Source organism: Molossus molossus, unplaced genomic scaffold, assembly GCF_014108415.1.
Source record: "Molossus molossus isolate mMolMol1 unplaced genomic scaffold, mMolMol1.p scaffold_m16_p_17, whole genome shotgun sequence".
In the NCBI taxonomy this organism is placed as follows: Eukaryota; Metazoa; Chordata; class Mammalia; order Chiroptera; family Molossidae; genus Molossus; species Molossus molossus.
The window spans coordinates 35,039,063-35,056,595 of NW_023425352.1; the positions used below are offsets into that span (position 1 = coordinate 35,039,063).

Consider the following 17,533-nt stretch of genomic DNA (forward strand, 5'->3'; position numbering starts at 1 on the left):
ATCTTTCCTATACTATAAGTTAAAATTTTTTTTTCCTTTATTGATTTTTAGAGAGCGAGGAAGGGAGAGGGAGAGAAAGATAGAAACATTGATGAGAGAGAACATTGATTGGCTGCCTCCTGCATGTCCCCCACTGGGGATTGGGCCCAAAACCTGGGCACGTGCCCTGACCGGGAATCAAACTAGCAACCTTTTGGTGCATGGGTCGATGCTCAACCACTGAGCCATACCTGCTGGGCTCCTATACTATAAGTTTTAAACAATTCAAGAAATAGAGCAAGGATTCAAATTAGAGAACACAGAAGTATCAGTTACTTCTTCCTCTAACACGTGCATTGGACCCAGCAGCCCTGACCGAGTCATCCAGTAACAGCTGGAGAGAAGCTGGGACAGGGAGCTGCCCACCCTCTCGGAAGCAGGCAGCAGTTTCCTGCTTACTGTGGGAGATGAGCTGGCCCCCGGTGGCCCTTGCTGCCTAGCTCAGCGCAGTGGCCAAGCACTGAGCCGGTGCCTTTTCTCGTCCTCCCAGGCGGATTAGTCACTCACCTTTGAGGAGAAGGAAGGAGGAAGGAGTTGGGGAGGAGAGACAGAGAGTGGGTTACTTTAATACTGCTCCTTCCCATGAAACAGACTAAAAATCTCTTCCTGAAAACATAAGGCTAGATATGTTAGGGTTTCTCCATTCCAACCCCCAACAGTAGAAATACGGCTTTTTAAATGTTTTTTTTTTCTCTTGGGGTGATCTTGTATGTTATTCTCTCCTTTCTTTCCTAATTTAGGAGAGAAAGGAAGAGACTAATGTGTTTTTCTCTGTGTTTTTGGGTATAAGAAAACTAATACAGAAACCAAGAAATAGTCTTTATGAGACATACAACTAATCAGATTCTTTCTCCTTATGACAGGTGATGGAAATGTACTGGAACAGTGGGAGGAGCCGATAGCTCATAGGAAGCCAAGATGACAAGAATTTTTTTAAGTGATCAGTAAGTAAAATTTTGCTAGTCCTTCAGAATTCTTTTGACTACCAGGTGCCTTTTCTTAAGAAGCCATGCGAAAAGAATAGCAGAAGCAAATCACTTAAAAGTCTAAAGGAGAAAATATTTAAAGTAAATATCACAAGTGCTTACAAAATTTATGCTGACATTTGAGAAATTATTCTTTCCTGGTAGAGTGTGCCATTTTAAGTTGGGTACATCAGTTTGAAGGACAGAGCATAATGTATTTAAAGGATGAAAAGAGGAATTCTTTTATATTAAACCTTGTAAATACACACTTTCTTGGTCCTGTTGGTTCTGTGGGCCTATTTCTTACCCCCATTTTGTGGGTACATTTTGGAGGTAGATAGGAATAAATTTAGTGAATAGGAATAAAACTGAGCTCTTCGTCTGCACCTTCCCCACATTCTTCTCTTGCTCTTGTGCTTTCCGTAGGTACTCAGTCTCTGAGACTCAGTAAACTCATCCTGTATTAGGTTTGATATGAGTCAGCACGCAGAGGAAGGACTGTGTGGACAGGACTTTGTGTTGTGCCTGGTACATTATGGGGCCGCAGTAGAAGCAGTTACTTTCCTTCCTTATATTTGTATCATGACTTACAGTTTATAAGCCTTTGTTTTGACTCAGAAGATTAGCCAGCTCAACTTCCTTAGCTACTATCAGGCAGTGGTGGATTAAGACCTGGCCCTGCTGGAAGGAGGGAGGGGATTGTACGTGTTTGCTGATTTCTATGGTGTAAACGTTCCCACCAGGGCTGATTTCAACAGAAGTCATCACAAGCAGAGCTGGGAAGTGCTGTGCAGGAGCACACCATTGTGTAGTTTTCTTACCTACCAGCTAAAATAGTTGCAAATAACATCAAGAGCATGAGTTATATATAGTAAATAGGAAGTGGTAACTTTTGGGTTTTTATATAATTTATTTCAATTGTGTGTTTATATAATTTGACTTTTAATGATGGCTGTGGTTAACAATAGGCTTGCCAGAAATCCTGAGAATGTGACAGTGACTCTACTAGACTGGTGTGAGCGGCCCCCCAGCGCCACAGTTTCCAGTGATCTGCCTTAGCCCTGGTGGAAAGACTTGGGTTGGGTTGATAAAAGCAAGGTTTGATTTTGAATCCTTGCTTGTCAACTCAGGTTGTCATGCTCACATCGGTTCTGGAATTGAAGATAAGAGCTGAGACCAATTTAGAATTTAAACCTGTTTTCTTAAGTGTGACTGGAGTTCTCAAGTTGTTAACTGAGTTTGTAACTAGCCCCTGGCACCCTCCCTTCTGCTGGCTGCGGAGTGGCCGTCCTGGGACAGAAGTCAGGCTGTTCACCCTCCTTTGAACGCCCTCCTCTTCCCTGCACACGACGGGACCAGCAGCCAGCGTTCCTCCTGACTAACTTCAGCACAAAGCTTTGCTTTTTGATTTAGAAATTAAGTTTTAATGAAAGTGAATTGTCTCCAGAAAGAGAGAAACAAAACAAAACAAAATCTAGGCAGTTTAAAGTTCATAGGGGCTTGATACAAATCATAGGGAGTAAGATGGAGGGAAGAAAGGTAATTGGATCAGATATTTCAGTGTTTCTTCTAAAAAGCATTTTCTTTGGGTTTCTATCTTGCCCTTTAAAGGGAACAATTAAAACCTGAAATTGCTAAGGAACAGTTAAGATTGTGGCGGTGGTTTTTATTTTAAATCTCACCCACCTAGTTTTCAAAACACATTTTTTTATTTTATGATTTTTTTATTTATTTTTTTGTTACAGATATTTTACCTTTTTACCCCATTGGCACCCCCCACCCCACCCCCCCCTCCACCCTGTCCCCAGCTTAGTTGTCCATGTCCATTGGTCATGCATACATGCATATAAGTTCTGTGGTTTATCTCTTCCCACCCCCCCCCACCCCCCATCCCCTCTTCTGAGGGATGTCAGTCTGTGCCCTACTTCCATGTGTCTGGGTCTACTGTATTCCTCAGACTGTTATGTTCATTATATTCCGTATATAAGTGAGATCATGTGGTATTTGTCTTTTTCTGCTTGGCTTCTTTCACTTAGGATAATACTTTCCAGGTCCCTCCATGTCGTCTCAAAGGATAAGAGATCTTTCTTTCTTACCGCTGCATAGTACTCCATTGTGTATATGTACCACAGCTTTTTTATCCATTTGTCTACTGGTGGACACTTGGGCTGTTTCCAGATCTTAGCTATTGTAAATAGTGCTGCTATGAACATGGGGGTACATATATTCTTCCTGATTAGTGTTCAAAACACATTTTTTATTGAACCTTAAAAAAGTGCCGTGGATATTTCAAAACATTTGTTTGTGTCAATTCTCTTACATCAATGTAAACATTTATTTTCTTTATTTCTTCCTAACAAACACAGATTTATAGTTCCTACTGAGTTGGGCATAGACTTGGATTATTGCAAAAGTAACTCTTGTTCATTTCAAACGAAAACTCATGGGTAGAAATCTGAGAGACTTGCCTCTGGATTAGGAAATGTTGACCTCTGTCTGAATGAAGTTGAATAAGGGTATCTTTTGTAACTTTGAAAGCAAACATGGAGGTAATAATTAACAGAGGAATATTCTGATTTATAATTTCTCTCCCCAGAGTGGCCCTTATGCCATTTCTGAACACCTCCAGCATAGATGAATTTTTGGTTAGAGAGCTGCTGGGTGTGTAGTCCTCACATATGTAAATTTTACAGCCTCGCATTAGGTTTAAATCAACACACTCAGTAGTTTGGTGGATGCTTGGGAGTCATGGTCATGAGGGTGGATAGAGACAGGCTTACTGTTTTGGGAGTTGATAATCAAATCTGAACATAGAAAGATAGAATTTCAAAACAAATGTGGTTGATGTTATAAGAGCTATACTGGGTGGGGCAAAAGTAGATTTACAGTGGTATGTGAAACAGTTTATTGTTTTATTATTATTTATTAATTATTATATAACTTCCATAGGAATAACTGTAAACCTGTTTTGACCCTCCCCTGTATTAAATACCCGGGAAATGGAGGGAAGAGTGGGCTGGAGCGGGGAGGGTTTCAGGAGCAGATAACATTTGAATTGGTTCTTTAATGATTAATGCCTTTTAATTAAAACATCTTTTAAAAACTTATAAAAATTAACAATGCTAATTGGAAAGAACTTTAAAAATGTGAAAATAATTGCGTAGAAAACTCATTAGTATTATCACTACCCAGAGATACCATTATTAATAGTTTTTTTTTTTTTTGTATTCTGCCATACTCTCTCTATGCCTAGATTAGATACACAGTTTTTTTCTCCCTAGAATGGATCATTATAAATACTGTTTTGAAACCTGATTCAGTTGACCGTATTACCGAAACCATGCCAAACCAACAAATGTACATCTACATCATTTTTGTTATTGTTATATAGCATTTCATGTATATGTGGCTTATACTGTATGGAACCAGTTCTTTAATAGTGGGCATTTCAGTTGTGCTCAACTTTTCACTATGCTAACTAACATCTTTGCTTATGAATTGTGGTGTACTTATGAATTATGTGTGCAAGATCTCGTGAACAGAGTTGTGACAGTGCTTAAGGGACACTCTAGGTAGGAGGGACAGCTTGAGCAGAGGGGCAGGAATAGCAAAGGAATGATATCCTGTTCTGGGGAAAGGCTAGAACTGTAATTAGCGGATTGCAGACAGCAGGGGAGCAGTGCTAATTAGGGCTGGAGGAAGAAGACAGAGGGCCCGCAGTGCGAAGCCCTGTGCTCGTGCTCAGCTGGGAGCCATAGTGGAATCTATAGCGTTCTTCAAGTGAAGGTCCTGAGTACCTTCAGTTTTCCTTAATTTCTCTTACTTTGGAGAGAAATAAAAATTATTACTAAGTTTTGCTTTTCAGAACTTTTTGAGAGTCTTAAGAAATCAACCCCTTAGGAAGTGAGCAGGTAATAGAAGCTGGGAAAAGTGTGTATGTCTTTAGAAAAAAAAAACTGAGTAGAGGAGCTTATGGTTTTGAAAAGTGAAGGAAACATCATTAGCAAATGTATTTTCTACACTTTATGATTAAAATTTAAAGACAATTTGGAACAGATGGGCTCGGGGACAAGTATATAATTTAACAGTGATGTGATCTTATATTTACTGAGTGCTTTTACATGCTTGTGTGTACTTTGTTTTACTTAATCTCTCAGAAACGTTCTTAGGAAGAGTCTGGGATTATCTCCGTTTTCAGGGGAACTGGGGCCTCGAGGGCTGACTTAGAGGAGAGAACACCACACTCAGAGTTCTGTAGCTCAGGCGCTGCTGGGCCTTGGGCAAGTCCCAGGACTTCCCTGGGATGGTTGCAGGACACACTAAGGCAACATCTACAAGATTATCAAAACAGTGTAGAGTACCATACAAACGGAGGGACTGCTTTTTATCATTGGACACCTTCTTTCATCATTACTGAAGGGAAGAAAGCATTTCTTTAGTTACTTTCTATTCCTTTGTGGTGATTATATTTTTGCCAAAAGTTGTTGTTCCTTCCTCCCCATCTTCCATCCCCATGGGAGGATTGTATTTCCCACCCCACTGAGGTTTGGTCCCCATGGCCAGCGTGGCCATAGGACTTAGCTTGGCCAATGAAATGTGAACAATGACACCTGCTGTTTCTGTGAAGCTCTAATAGACACGGGCTGGGTTCTGCCATCTCCTTTTTCTCTTTGCTGTGAGACCAGTGTATTTCAGTGAGGGGGCTCCCGCTGCCGTGGTCACAGAGTGAAGAGGACCCGGAGGCCAGCACAGCTCCGACAAGGGACCAGACAGGAGTCAGAAATACACCTTTCCCCCGGGTTGCTGGCCTCTAAAATGCTGGTGCTGTTTGTGACTGCAGCATAATTGAGCCTGAACTGCTGTATTACAACTGTTTTACTGCGGTCTTTTTCTTGCACTGCAAAGACGAACCTTCTTCAGAGCTTATCACTTTATTTTTTTATTTTTTATTTTTTATTTTTTTGGTACACGCCCTTAGCAGGAACTGAACCCAGGACTCTTTGGTTTGTAGGTCGACGCTCCAACTGCTGAGCCAAACCGGCCAGGGCAGAGCTTATCACTTTAAATAGGTATTAACATAAGGCATTTAAGTTTGACCATGTTGATCTTTTATTTATTTTTTTTCTTCAAACGTGTAGAACATGTCCTGTGTTAAGGTCTGGACATCTGGAGGATTAAAATAATCCGAGACCCAGCCTTCAGGAGTCTAAGAATATGATGCTGTGTGTCCCAGTAACAAGGCAGACAGTCAGGGGCTAAAGGAAAGTGTCACTTTGATCATCGGTGAGCTCCGTTCACGCAGATGTCCTCACTTCGTTGTGTCGGCCTCAAGCTGCTCTTTGTGCCTTGCTTTCCGTTAACTAAGCTTCTGTTCCCTGTTCTCTTCCCTCCTGAGCATGGATTTACTATACCATTTCATCTGTGTCACACGCTAGACTTCCTTATTCTCAATTTGTGTTTTTAGTAGAACAATTTATACTGACTCATTCACTAGTTTAGGGTATATATCCTTTCTTTTGACATATGTGGTAAACTTTTTAACTTCACATGTGGCAAAGCTTAAATGTTTCCCCATAACATAAATTGCTTAGCACACTGTTACAAACAACAAAATTAAAGTCTTAGTGAATCATTGACTTTTTGATTTCCACCCTGAAATGGTTGGTTCTTTTTTCCGTGATATATGAAGTGGAGTTCATTGTTGTTAATCAAGGTGCTGCTTCTCTTTCTGTTTTTCTTGGTGTCTGACGTGTTTAAGGCTCTGCACGGGAGAACCAGTTTGTCTAGGCTTAGTCATCCTTACCTCAACTTGGAATAATTTGGAGTTCACCTGTCATATATCAAGTCATGTGTCTCGTGACATGACAGATGTTAAGGAGATCTGACTTAATTTTATATTCCTAATTCTGGCTTTGGACCATAGTGGAGCCAAACATTCCTACTGGTCTGCCTGACTAGTAGTTTCTGAGTTGAGACAAAACGCGAAGCTGTTCCCTTCCTTTATGGTTATGAGTTCAGCTGTTTTCTGTCTTGTTACTTCTGATGACTTCTCCACTTTGATTTCAAAAGGCAAAGGGTTAATTTAGTAAAGTCCCATCTTGAACCAAGTCTTTTCAGTCTTTTTGTCCATCACACACAAAAAGAAATGGCTGTCAGCCACAGGTCTGCTTTTTAGCTTGGGTGGCAGGTTCGTAATTGTTGACTTTAATGTTATTTTTCCTGACAAATATGCTAATATATTCTCTTGTTGTATTATTAAATACTGCTTAACCAAAAAGTTTTCCAAGAGTAAAACACAGTGAATGAGGTTAAATGCATTGATTGCATTTATATTTGCAGAACGTAATTACACTTGTCAGTTATTTTTGCACTTTTTATTATTAACCAATTGTTTTTATTAATATTGTCATTATTAAAGGCTTTATGTTACTCTGTAAATTTAGAATGATGCATTTTTCTGAGAGAGATGACAAATACACCTTGTTACTCTTTTACCTAATGTTTCAAAGTTGACCAGAGATAAAGGAGGAAAGTTTAAGGGAAGGAATGACCTTGGCCAGACCCAGTTGCCCGCGTTATAGTGAGTACTACATATATAAGGAGTTAATGCCAAATGCTAAATGCTGTGACTTTGAACAGTAATCAGTTTGTTTTTTCCACAACGATTAAAATTTTCCTCCTTCACACTAAGAATAAGGCTAAGAATAAGAGAAGACAGAAGTCATGATCATAGAATATAGAGGATTCAGACTAAAGAGAAAATGCATATTACAAAGATCAGCTAGTTGATTCCTACACTGCCAACAGGATCATATGTAGCTTTGCATTTTTATTTTCCTTTAAAACACCTTAGGCAGGTGTTTTAATAGAGAGTATCCTCTTTTTTTCAACAGGGCACAATAAATTTTTTATGAAGACGCTATTTTTAGACCCTTAATTTTCAGATGACCTTCATTCAAGTACAAGAACCATCAGTTTAGTTTAAGGCTTATTCAGAGAAATATTTTCTTTGGTTCTGCCACAGAGAAGAACCTTCTCAGGAAGATACAGAAAGTTAGTGTCTGGCTGTTGGCTGTGACTGCCCACTAGTCCCTTCTCCACACAGAGATCTAGATATTCACAGAGTCTGAAACACTAGCTCTCAGTCTCCCCAGGTGTAACCCCACGTCTGTCTGGCTGCTGTGAGTGTCAGGTAACGGCCCCAGGCTTGGGTGCAATCGTTCATGGCTTTGAATCTGGCTTTGACTTATCTTGACAATTGACCTCGGGCATCAAAACCTTCTTGACTCCCAGTTTCCTCATGGGTTTAGTGCAGTTTTTAACATCTGCCCTGCGGTGTTGTGTACAGATTACATGTAAAATAATGTGTGTACAAAGCAAGCCACTGTCATTACTAGATACGCAACAAATGGATTAAATTGAGCATTTTTTGTTCTTCTAAGTGGAATTTCAAATACATTTTCCTATAGGAATAATGTTATGAACAGGGATTGAGAAAGTATTAGAAATATTATTAACATTATACTTCAGATAACTCATGAGTTTAATAGGCCTTTAAAGACTGGCCAGAGAAGACAGTCTCTACAGTTTGTCTCTCACGAAATGCATTTCAAGTGCCACATAAGAGACCATTAACTTAAGACTCTAAAAGTGCATTTTTAGAACATAACTTATTACCAGGTTGAGGACTGCTTAGGTAATATTCACAATAGAAATAAAATGGGCTTTTTTGACAAGTGGCGGTATTTTTTGAGCAGACAAATGAGCCCTCCTTCCCACTCTGGGAATTAAACTCACCTTCTGGAGAACGTACTGTTTCTCCTGCTAATCCAACTATCATTACTTCTAGTCCCAGCGCAGCCTGGCCAAACATGGGACGTTGGCCACTAGAGTGGGTGCATGGCCCCAAGCTGGACGAATGTGATCTTTTTGTTGAGAATTTAAAAAATTACAACTGTGGAATAGTCCCTCTTTGTGGCAGAGCGAGGAGTTGCGTGGAAGGAGGCAGAGTTCAGGAAAGAAGAACAAAGCCAAACTGTAGAAGCAGAGATGCCATGTTGTCCTGGTGGAGCTCACTCTGGGCTGATCCTAAAGCCCATCTGTGGCTTTTCTGTCGCTGGGTTATGTAGAGTCAGTGCATCCCACGATGCTTTTATCTGTGCTGCTTCAAGTGCCATTTCTGTTAACCTGCAAGTTAAGGAATGCTGACTAATTCTCTGGGTTGTTTATACTTGGAATATTTGCGAAGTCAGGGCCTTAGTCACGGGCAATTACAATAAATATAATTGCTTAGTAGGACAGCTGATTTACAACATAGCTTTTGAGAACAATGGTAACATTTATTCCCGTCTCATAAAAGCATAAATGTATTAGTGCTAATCAAAGGATACTAGTGACGTGTACGTGTGTATATAAAATGACTCTTTTGACAGAGGCTTTCTCTAATGCAAATATCACATAACTTTTGATTTTAAACCATATAAACAAATGAATACTTAATATGTTTCTGGTCGTTATGAGTTGCCCTGAAGAACTCCCCTTTGCTTATCATTTATGGTTAGGAGCACTTGCAGGTGATGGGGTAGATGTCTGTGGCTGTACTGTGTACATTGGGAGAGATTTTATTTTAAGGAGGAATTGGTACTTTGGCAAGATTATCAAACATGTACACTTGTGCTCCTTACTTGAAAGGGAAGATAGAATGACTTAATACGTCTTTTCTCTTCAGTATGTTAGTGTTTGGGGAACTGAGATTTTCTGTGACAACACTCTTGTAAATGCTACTTCTCTTTAGGAAGTCTCAGATTTGCCTGCTCAGTGACAGCTATCTGTATTGCTGGAACATGTCGTAAAGAGCAAGGAAACGCATCTGCCATTTGAGTTCTGCTTGCCAACTGGTTTAAACAGCTATAAGATTTGTTTACTCTTGATGTGTCAGCAGTCAAAAGGAAAGTTTTCCTTTCTCTTTCGTGGTTGTTATATAACTTAAACATTATTATACCGACGACGACTATTTATTCAGAATCTGCTCGGTCCTGGGGGTGGGGATACAAGACCTTGGAAACGAAATCTCTGCCTTGGATGGACTTCTGTCATCTGGTTAGAAAGAGAAGTCAGGAATCTCAAAAAGAAGGAAGATGCTAAAGTTCTGTAAGTCAGTTTCAAGAAGGAGGTATAGTCTGTAGGTATTTGGAGGAGAGGAGAGTTCCCCAGGGCTTGAGCCAGTGAGGAGGGTTTCAGGAAAAGCAAGTGTTTAAGTGGGTCTGGAAGGTGATAACTAGTGAGGGAAGGTCATCAGACAGAGGGCATGGTGTGCGCTCCAGTGTGAGGTGGTAATGTGCCCACTGTTTCAGGGAAAAACAAGTGGACCAGGTTGGTTGTTTGACAGAGGGTTTTTTTAAGTGGAAGGTGGGTGTTGGAGAGGTAGAGGCCAGCCTTTGAATGACTAAGCATCATGACATTGGGCCCATGGGCTAATTGTCACTTTTTTAAACTGTGCAATGACAGTCTTTGTGCTTTGCATTTTAACTTTAGGCAACAAAGACATCCTAGAAACAGTTATCCTTCTTTTATTGTGAGAATGTTCTAAAAATTGCATCCTTACGTCCAAAGCATAAGGATTATTGTAAAGATCTTTTAAGTGCTTTGAGTTATGATCGCAGGTGAACATATTTACAAAGCCCTCCTTCTTCCTGAATGGAGTGCCCACTCTGTGAATTTTAAGCTTGGCTTGATCCTAGACAATAGAAACAGACTAGATTCCATTTTCCTTATGTGCTAGCTTTCCCTTTCTCTTTCTGCATTCTTCTCACATAAAACAGCTGCAGTTCTTGGTGTAACAGTCCACATATTATTAGTTTGGCTAGTATAATTGATTTTAATAGTTCTGTAAGCAGAAAATTGATGTGCTCAAATATACATATTTATATGAATGTTTGAGGAAAGTTGCCTATGAAGCAAAATATTTTCCTTTTGATTGCTACTGTGAAACTCTAGTTGTTTAATTGAGAGAGAGAGGAAAGGTTCGTGACATGATGGCACGCTGAACTTGGACATTTGTGTGATGGTGATGCTGTGCTGGGAGCACAGAGTGAGGGCCTGGCAGCTGGAACAACAGGTAGGAGACACAGCCTCGGTGACCCTGGCAGGAGGGGATAGATGCTCGAACCGGGAATGGAAAAAATGGTACAAACGTGAAAGACACCAGGACACTGTCCTCATACCTGTTGATCGTGAATTGTTAAGAGGGAAGGAGGGAGCTCAGATGACTCCAGAATTTAACTTAAAATGTCCAAAACAGTAAGATTACTTTTGTGAGGAATATGAGAGTCAAGAGAGATTTATCAGCTTTATACCATCTAAAATATAGGACCAACTCTGCCTATTGCGAAGGATGAATGTTAAGTTATAGGCTTATCTTCTGCTTGCCCTTTAAAAAAAAATTTTTTTTTAATCTTGTTCTTTGGTTATTTTTTTAAAATTTATTCTTTAGTCATAGTTGACATACAATATTTTATTAGTTTCAGGTGGATACCACAGTGATTAGACATTTATATATCTAATTAATTGATCACTCTGTTAAATCTAGTACCCATCTGGCACAATACATAATTATGATGATATTGACTGAATTCCCTGTGCTGTAGCTTAGCACCTGACTTTTTTGACCATAACTTGGTTTTCCAAGTAGAACTCTTAGAGGTCTTCAGAGAGCAATGAAGCAGTTTGGCTAGGGCCGCCACACACCTGGCCACTTACTGGCAGAGCTGGGATTAGGATAGGAGCTCTCTTGACTCCTGGTGCAGTTCTTTCTAGTCTCCTGTGCTGGTTTACAGGAAAAAAATTAGCATTTTAGCCCTGGCCGGTTTGGCTCAGCGGTTAGAGCATCGGCCTGTGGTCCCGAGAGACCCGGGTTCGGTTCCCGCTAAGGGCATGTACCTCGGTTGCAGTTTGTCCCCGGCCCTGGTTGGTCATGCGGGTGGCAGCCACTCGATGTGTCTCTTTCACGTTGATGTTTCTCTCTCTTCCTCTCTCTCCCTCCCACTCTATCTGTGAAAAAAATGGAAAAATGTCCTCAGGTGAGGATAAAAAAAAAAAAATTAGCATTTTAGATTCCTTGATCTCACGTTAGATCTTATATTTGGCTATTGAATATTTTGAAGAAATCTTGGCCTATAGAGCGACGGGTTCTAAACAAATGTGAGAAAGTTAAACTCAGGAGATCTTTTCCAAAACCAACATTTAATTTGTAACTTAAAAAAAAAAAATCCTTGGAGGTGTGGCTCATTTTGTTGGAGTGTCATCCTGTGCACCAAAGGTCTGTGGGTTTGATCCCTGGTCAGGAGGCAATCAATTGCTGTTTCTCTCTCACATCAATCTTTCTCTCTCTCTCTCTCCTCTCTCCCTTCTTCCCTCCCTCTCTCTGTAGAATCAGTGAACACATACCGTCAGGTGAGGATTAAAAAAAAATTCTTCCTCTGTAAAAACTCTCTCCCCTCATTAGTAATCAATATATTTCTTAACTGGTCTTCAGCTAGCAGTTTTATAGTTTATTTTAATTTGCCAATCCCCAAATACATAAAGTTTCTTTTATATATTTTTATTCCAAAATAACTTTTAGAGCACAATGACCCAGAAAGAAAGAGTATTTCCAAAATCATTCTTACTTTTTTTAAAGTTGATTTACTTTTAGCATAAATGAAATCATTTGATTGTAAGCTCTTTGTTTTGCTACTAATAAAATTTCTATTGTTTAATAAGAACACCAAATCCAAGAATCCTAAACCCAAAGCTTCTTCAGGTTTTTCACCACTTCAATAAGGGATTCAGACCATGCAACACCAAATAACTATTTCAGCTGTAAAATTCTTTGGATATTTTAACACTGAAAAGAGTAATAGAAAAGTGATGGGCCAGTTTGTCCACAATTTTGCGATTCTGACTCGGAACTCAGAGGCACAAGACAGCATTGTTTAAGTGCCTCCTCTATGCCAAGAGCTGTGCCAAGTTCTTTGCATGTATTAGTACATATCACCCGACCGTCAGCCTCCCTTAGTGAGCATTATATCCCCTCATTGCAGATAATTACCCTGCCCTAGGTCATACATACAGTGTCAGAGGTCAGATCCAAATCTGCCGGGACGCCCAATGCCACCAGCCTCATTACATCCCTCCAAGATCGCTGCCCAAGTCAAGAACTTTTCCTAAGGAATATTAATGAACGTACATCCATTGTTCAGGTAGCTATCATAACAATATTCATCCTTGTTTTAGAAGTTTTCAAAAGGCCATGTACATTTTCTTGACGTTTCTAAAGGCTGAAGTTTAAAAAAAAAAAAGACTGTAAAAGGCTCCTAAGCTCGATATAAATCAAGAAGGGAAAGTTCCGCCTTAACCGACTGAACACGCTTATTGGTTAGGCTTGCACGGGCTGACTCATTTCTTTTCTGCTGTGTTAGAGGGCCGCGCCCTGCATTCCAAAAACCTCTGCTGCCCGCTGCGCTGCGCCCGCCGCCCGTCCGCTGGAGCCTGGGCTGGACCGGCGTGCAGCTCACAGCTGCCCCGCACCGAGGACGCGCCTGCCGCCCCGGCCGCAGGGCTCTCGAGCACCGCGCTCCTTGCCAGGCGGCCGGGCAGGCCCGGGAGAGGGCGGCGCGGCGGCGGAGGGGGAGGCGGAGGCGGAGGCGGAGGCGGGCGCCCCAGGAGCGGGCCGGGGTCGGCGCCGAGGACCGCCTTCGCCTTTCTGCCTGTCCTTGGCAGGCAGCGCGCACCCGGGCGTGCCGGAGCCGCGCAAACTTAGTGCCCCGGGAACTTTCCCGAGACTTTGCCTCCAGCGAGGACAGACCGTAAGTCTGGGATGCTGTGGTTCCTTAAAATGCTGTCTGGGGCACTGACAGCCGGTGGGACCCATTAAGAGCAGGGGGAAATAGCCTTTCTTACCTCGCAGAAAACACCCGCTAATGCAGCCCTTGCCGTTCCCCCTGCTGTGGCGAGGTCAAGGGGATCTTAGTTTGCGCTGGATCTCGCTTTGATGAGAAAATGGGCAGTCAGGAGCTGTTGACACCCGAGAACGCTCACGGTGCAGCTGCTGACACGGTGGGTCAGCACATAGGTAGGCTGCATCGGTGCTCTACATTTTGTGGGGTGCTTCTGAGAGCCCAGGGTCAGGCGGTGGTTTCGGTTTGGGTTTATCAAGCTTTCCTAATGGAGGTTTTGGAGAGAGTGGGATTGTACTTATTGTTTGTCACTAAGTTTGGGGAAGAGACTCACTTTCTCAGACTCCAGCCCCTGTACTAAATAAAATAAAGGCTCCTTCAGCCAACTCCTTTGGCTGGGGGAAGCTGAGCTGGTGAGTGAGGTCTGTGCTGAGTGCCAGAAGGAAGCACGTGCTCCCGTGTTGTGGAATGAGCCTGTTTACTCCACAGCTATGCTTCCTATTTATTGTGGCCAGGTAATTGCTCTGTGGAATTTGTGGAAATAAATACACTGAGAAGAATGCATAGCATTTGCTTTTTATTTTTTCCTAATTGTGTTTGCTATCTGGAGTAGTTGTACCATAGTGGGAATTGGGAGAGGTGAGGTCTATTTCCATTCCACTCTTAAGCCTGTTGAGTTGATCATCACTTTTAAATTTATGTAGAAATAAAGTCGGTGAGCTTCTTTTAAAAAATCTGCTTTTTATGTAAGATATTAGTCATCAGTGCATAGAGACTTGTATGCTGCAAGTAAATTCTTACAAGAGGCTGGGGAGGTAGGGGACAGGAGAAGCAGACTCCTGTGATGATTTCAGTTTTGCTAAAGACATGCACAGTGCAACAGACATATATCACCATCAGAAACACTGACTCTCCTGGAGAGACAGGCGGAAGACATCCTAGTAGCATAAAGGATGACAGGAACTAATGAATACTGTCATTATACTTCTTCATTTATGAAGATATAGACCCTAATGCAGTACACAGGCTTGGTAACAGACAGAAAGAGTCAAGTTCTTTGCAACTGACTTTTTCAGGTCGTGAAGGAAACTTCTCTTGACATCAATCACTTCTAAATGGAATAATTAAAATAAATTTGTTAGAATTTTAAACTATTAACACACTGAACTAATACTAACACTGTCTCCAAGTTCATAGGCTAATTGTTAAGTTCAGTTGCTTTGAATTTAACGAATGAAGTGCCTTTCTGTGTGAGTGGTAACAACTTGGGATCCCATTTCTTTTGAGAAACAGCCTGTGATATTGAGAGAAAGGACCTTCATTCCACTGGGGTAGTTGGAAAGCCCCCTCAGGTGGTAACACTGGGAAAATATTTCATTAAATCTCCTAAGATGTCTAAAGTCTAAAGAGAAAATTAAATTTGGATTTTGACTCATTTCACCCTAATGGGTGTAACTCAATGGAACATTTAAAGAGCCTGCATATGTCAGGCACTGAGAAGCTTTGCACACACTGCCTCATTTGCTCTCACAGTAATGTTGAGAGGTAGAGGTATTATTCTCTCTGTTTTACAGTTCACAGAACAGCCTCAGCAAGGTTACATAACCTGCCCCAAATTTCACAGCTAGTTAATTTAGTTTAAACTGGAAGTTAGCATTTAAAGTTTATAATTTTTCCCATGTGGCTCCAATTGCTCCCAACAAAATAGTGTTGATTTTTCTGTGTGAAATAATCCAGAGGAGGTCCTTGGTTCAAAGCAGATTTTTAAGTGATTTTAAAAGCTCCTCATCGCCCCTGTACCAAAATGTCAAAGTTCAAGGAATAATGCATTTACTCTGGAAGCCTGTGGTTTTCAAATATTAACTAAGTAAGCCCTATTCTTAGTGAGCCTGTTAATACATGTGACCACCTCATAGCTGCTTATTTGGAGTGACTTTCTCCTCCTTTGTCCCTCAAGCACTTTTAGTACTGGACGCGTGTGTTCGTCCGGCTCCTCTGAGTGCGGCTCAGCTCTTTGCTCAGTTCTCTGCTCATAAAAGCAAGCAGCTGGGTCCACGCACTTTCAGTCGTTGAATTCTCTGGGTGTGAATGCACACCTGCAGTATTTTATATGCTTTGTAAACTGTTTTAAACTTTCTGGTCCGGCCGGTGTGGCTCAGTGGTTGAGCATCGACCCATGCACCAAGAGGTCACCGGTTCTGTCGCCGGTTCTATTCCCGGTCAGGGCACATGCCCAGGTTGTGGGCCTGATCCCCAGTGGGGGGCATGCAGGAGGCTGCCAATTGATGTTCTTTCCATCGATGTTTCTCTCTCTCTCTCCCTCTCCCTTCCTCTCTCTCTCAAATCAATAAAGGAAAAAAAAATCTTTAAATTTCTGTTAGTAGGTCAGGTAGGGGTGAACCTGCTTGTGGAGAATGGTGAGGCCACGGAAGGCGCACTATGAGCATTAAAGCTGTTCTCGGTAGATGGAGGTGGGAACGTCTAGTGTGTCTCACCAGGGGCAGCCAGTTCTGAGACAGTCCATCTGCTGGGTTGTCTGCTGGGATGTCATCATAAACAGTGCCCCTTCTCAGAAGACCAGGGACTATGGCATCTATGCCCGGACGGGGTATTGCTCGCACGCCCACCTCTTCCTTCTCACTATCTATTTGACACAAACACCCACTCACCTTCGCAAGCACAGCAAGGATGCTTTGGCCTCCTTCTCAAAGCTCTCTAGATCCTCACTGCTGTGAGTGCCTTGAGTTCTTGAGGATGTTGAAAGAACATGCCAGCGTGATGATAAAAAGCACTTGGGGCTGATCTTGTGAAAATCATGGAGAGGAGGAAGTGTGCCAGACAACTTGCTTTTCAAAACTAGGGGAGGTGGTGAATTCCAGAAACTTCAGATTCAGAGCTGATGCTCTAGCAGAGTTGTAAATCCTATTTTTGGAGAGAGAGGTGGGGATCACTTTGAAAACGTGATCGGTATTTAGCGTCACTCATCTCCAGTTAACCTCATTTCTTTTTTGATAGTTACTGGACAAGTATTTCAACATTGCCGTAGATCTGACATGTCTGCGTTAGTAAAACATTTGACGAAGTGCTTTGAGTTCTTAACTCAAGAAGGACAAATGTGGGTTGGGCAGCAGCATAGATAAGTGGGTTTACATCTTGCCATACCCAAAGAGGGATGATCAGTCGAGTGATGTCAGACTTGACCAGGGCGCCTTGATGAGGGCCCTTGCTACAGCTGGGGGAAAACTCACACGTTAGTAGAGATGGACTGTTCGGAACCAAAATGCCGATACTCCCACAGTTCTCTGAAGCACTGTATATCAGTGGTTCAGAACAGGGACTTTGGAGCCTGACCTTGGGCAAGGTGTTTGTTCTCTGTGCCCCGGTCTCTTCACTCATAAAATGCAGCCTACCTCCTAGGCTGTTGAAATGCTGAAGGATTATAGTAGATAACCCATGTAAAGTGCTTAAAAACAGAGCCTGACAGTAAATTGTGTGTTAGATGTTAGTTTTTTGTTGTTGCTCCTGCTTTTACTGCTTGAGGCAATGCTGTGCACAGTTCTGGGTTTGTGTTTAAATGTGTGTCTAGCCCTAGCC

General features: G+C 41.8%; 1 protein-coding gene across 7 annotated transcripts in view; it reads left to right on the forward strand.

The window, feature by feature from the left end:
• Positions 1 to 17,533, forward strand: part of SGMS1 (sphingomyelin synthase 1) — a 264,910-nt gene that overhangs the window by 152,323 nt on the left and 95,054 nt on the right. For 6 of the 7 annotated variants that reach the window (XM_036264649.1, XM_036264653.1, XM_036264650.1 and 3 more), the window contains one exon: positions 903 to 983. The gene's annotated coding sequence lies outside the window, so the exon portion shown is untranslated. Of the gene's footprint in view, positions 1 to 902; positions 984 to 13,730; positions 13,850 to 17,533 lie in introns of those variants that run through there. The other variant, XM_036264654.1, reaches the window with a different exon arrangement.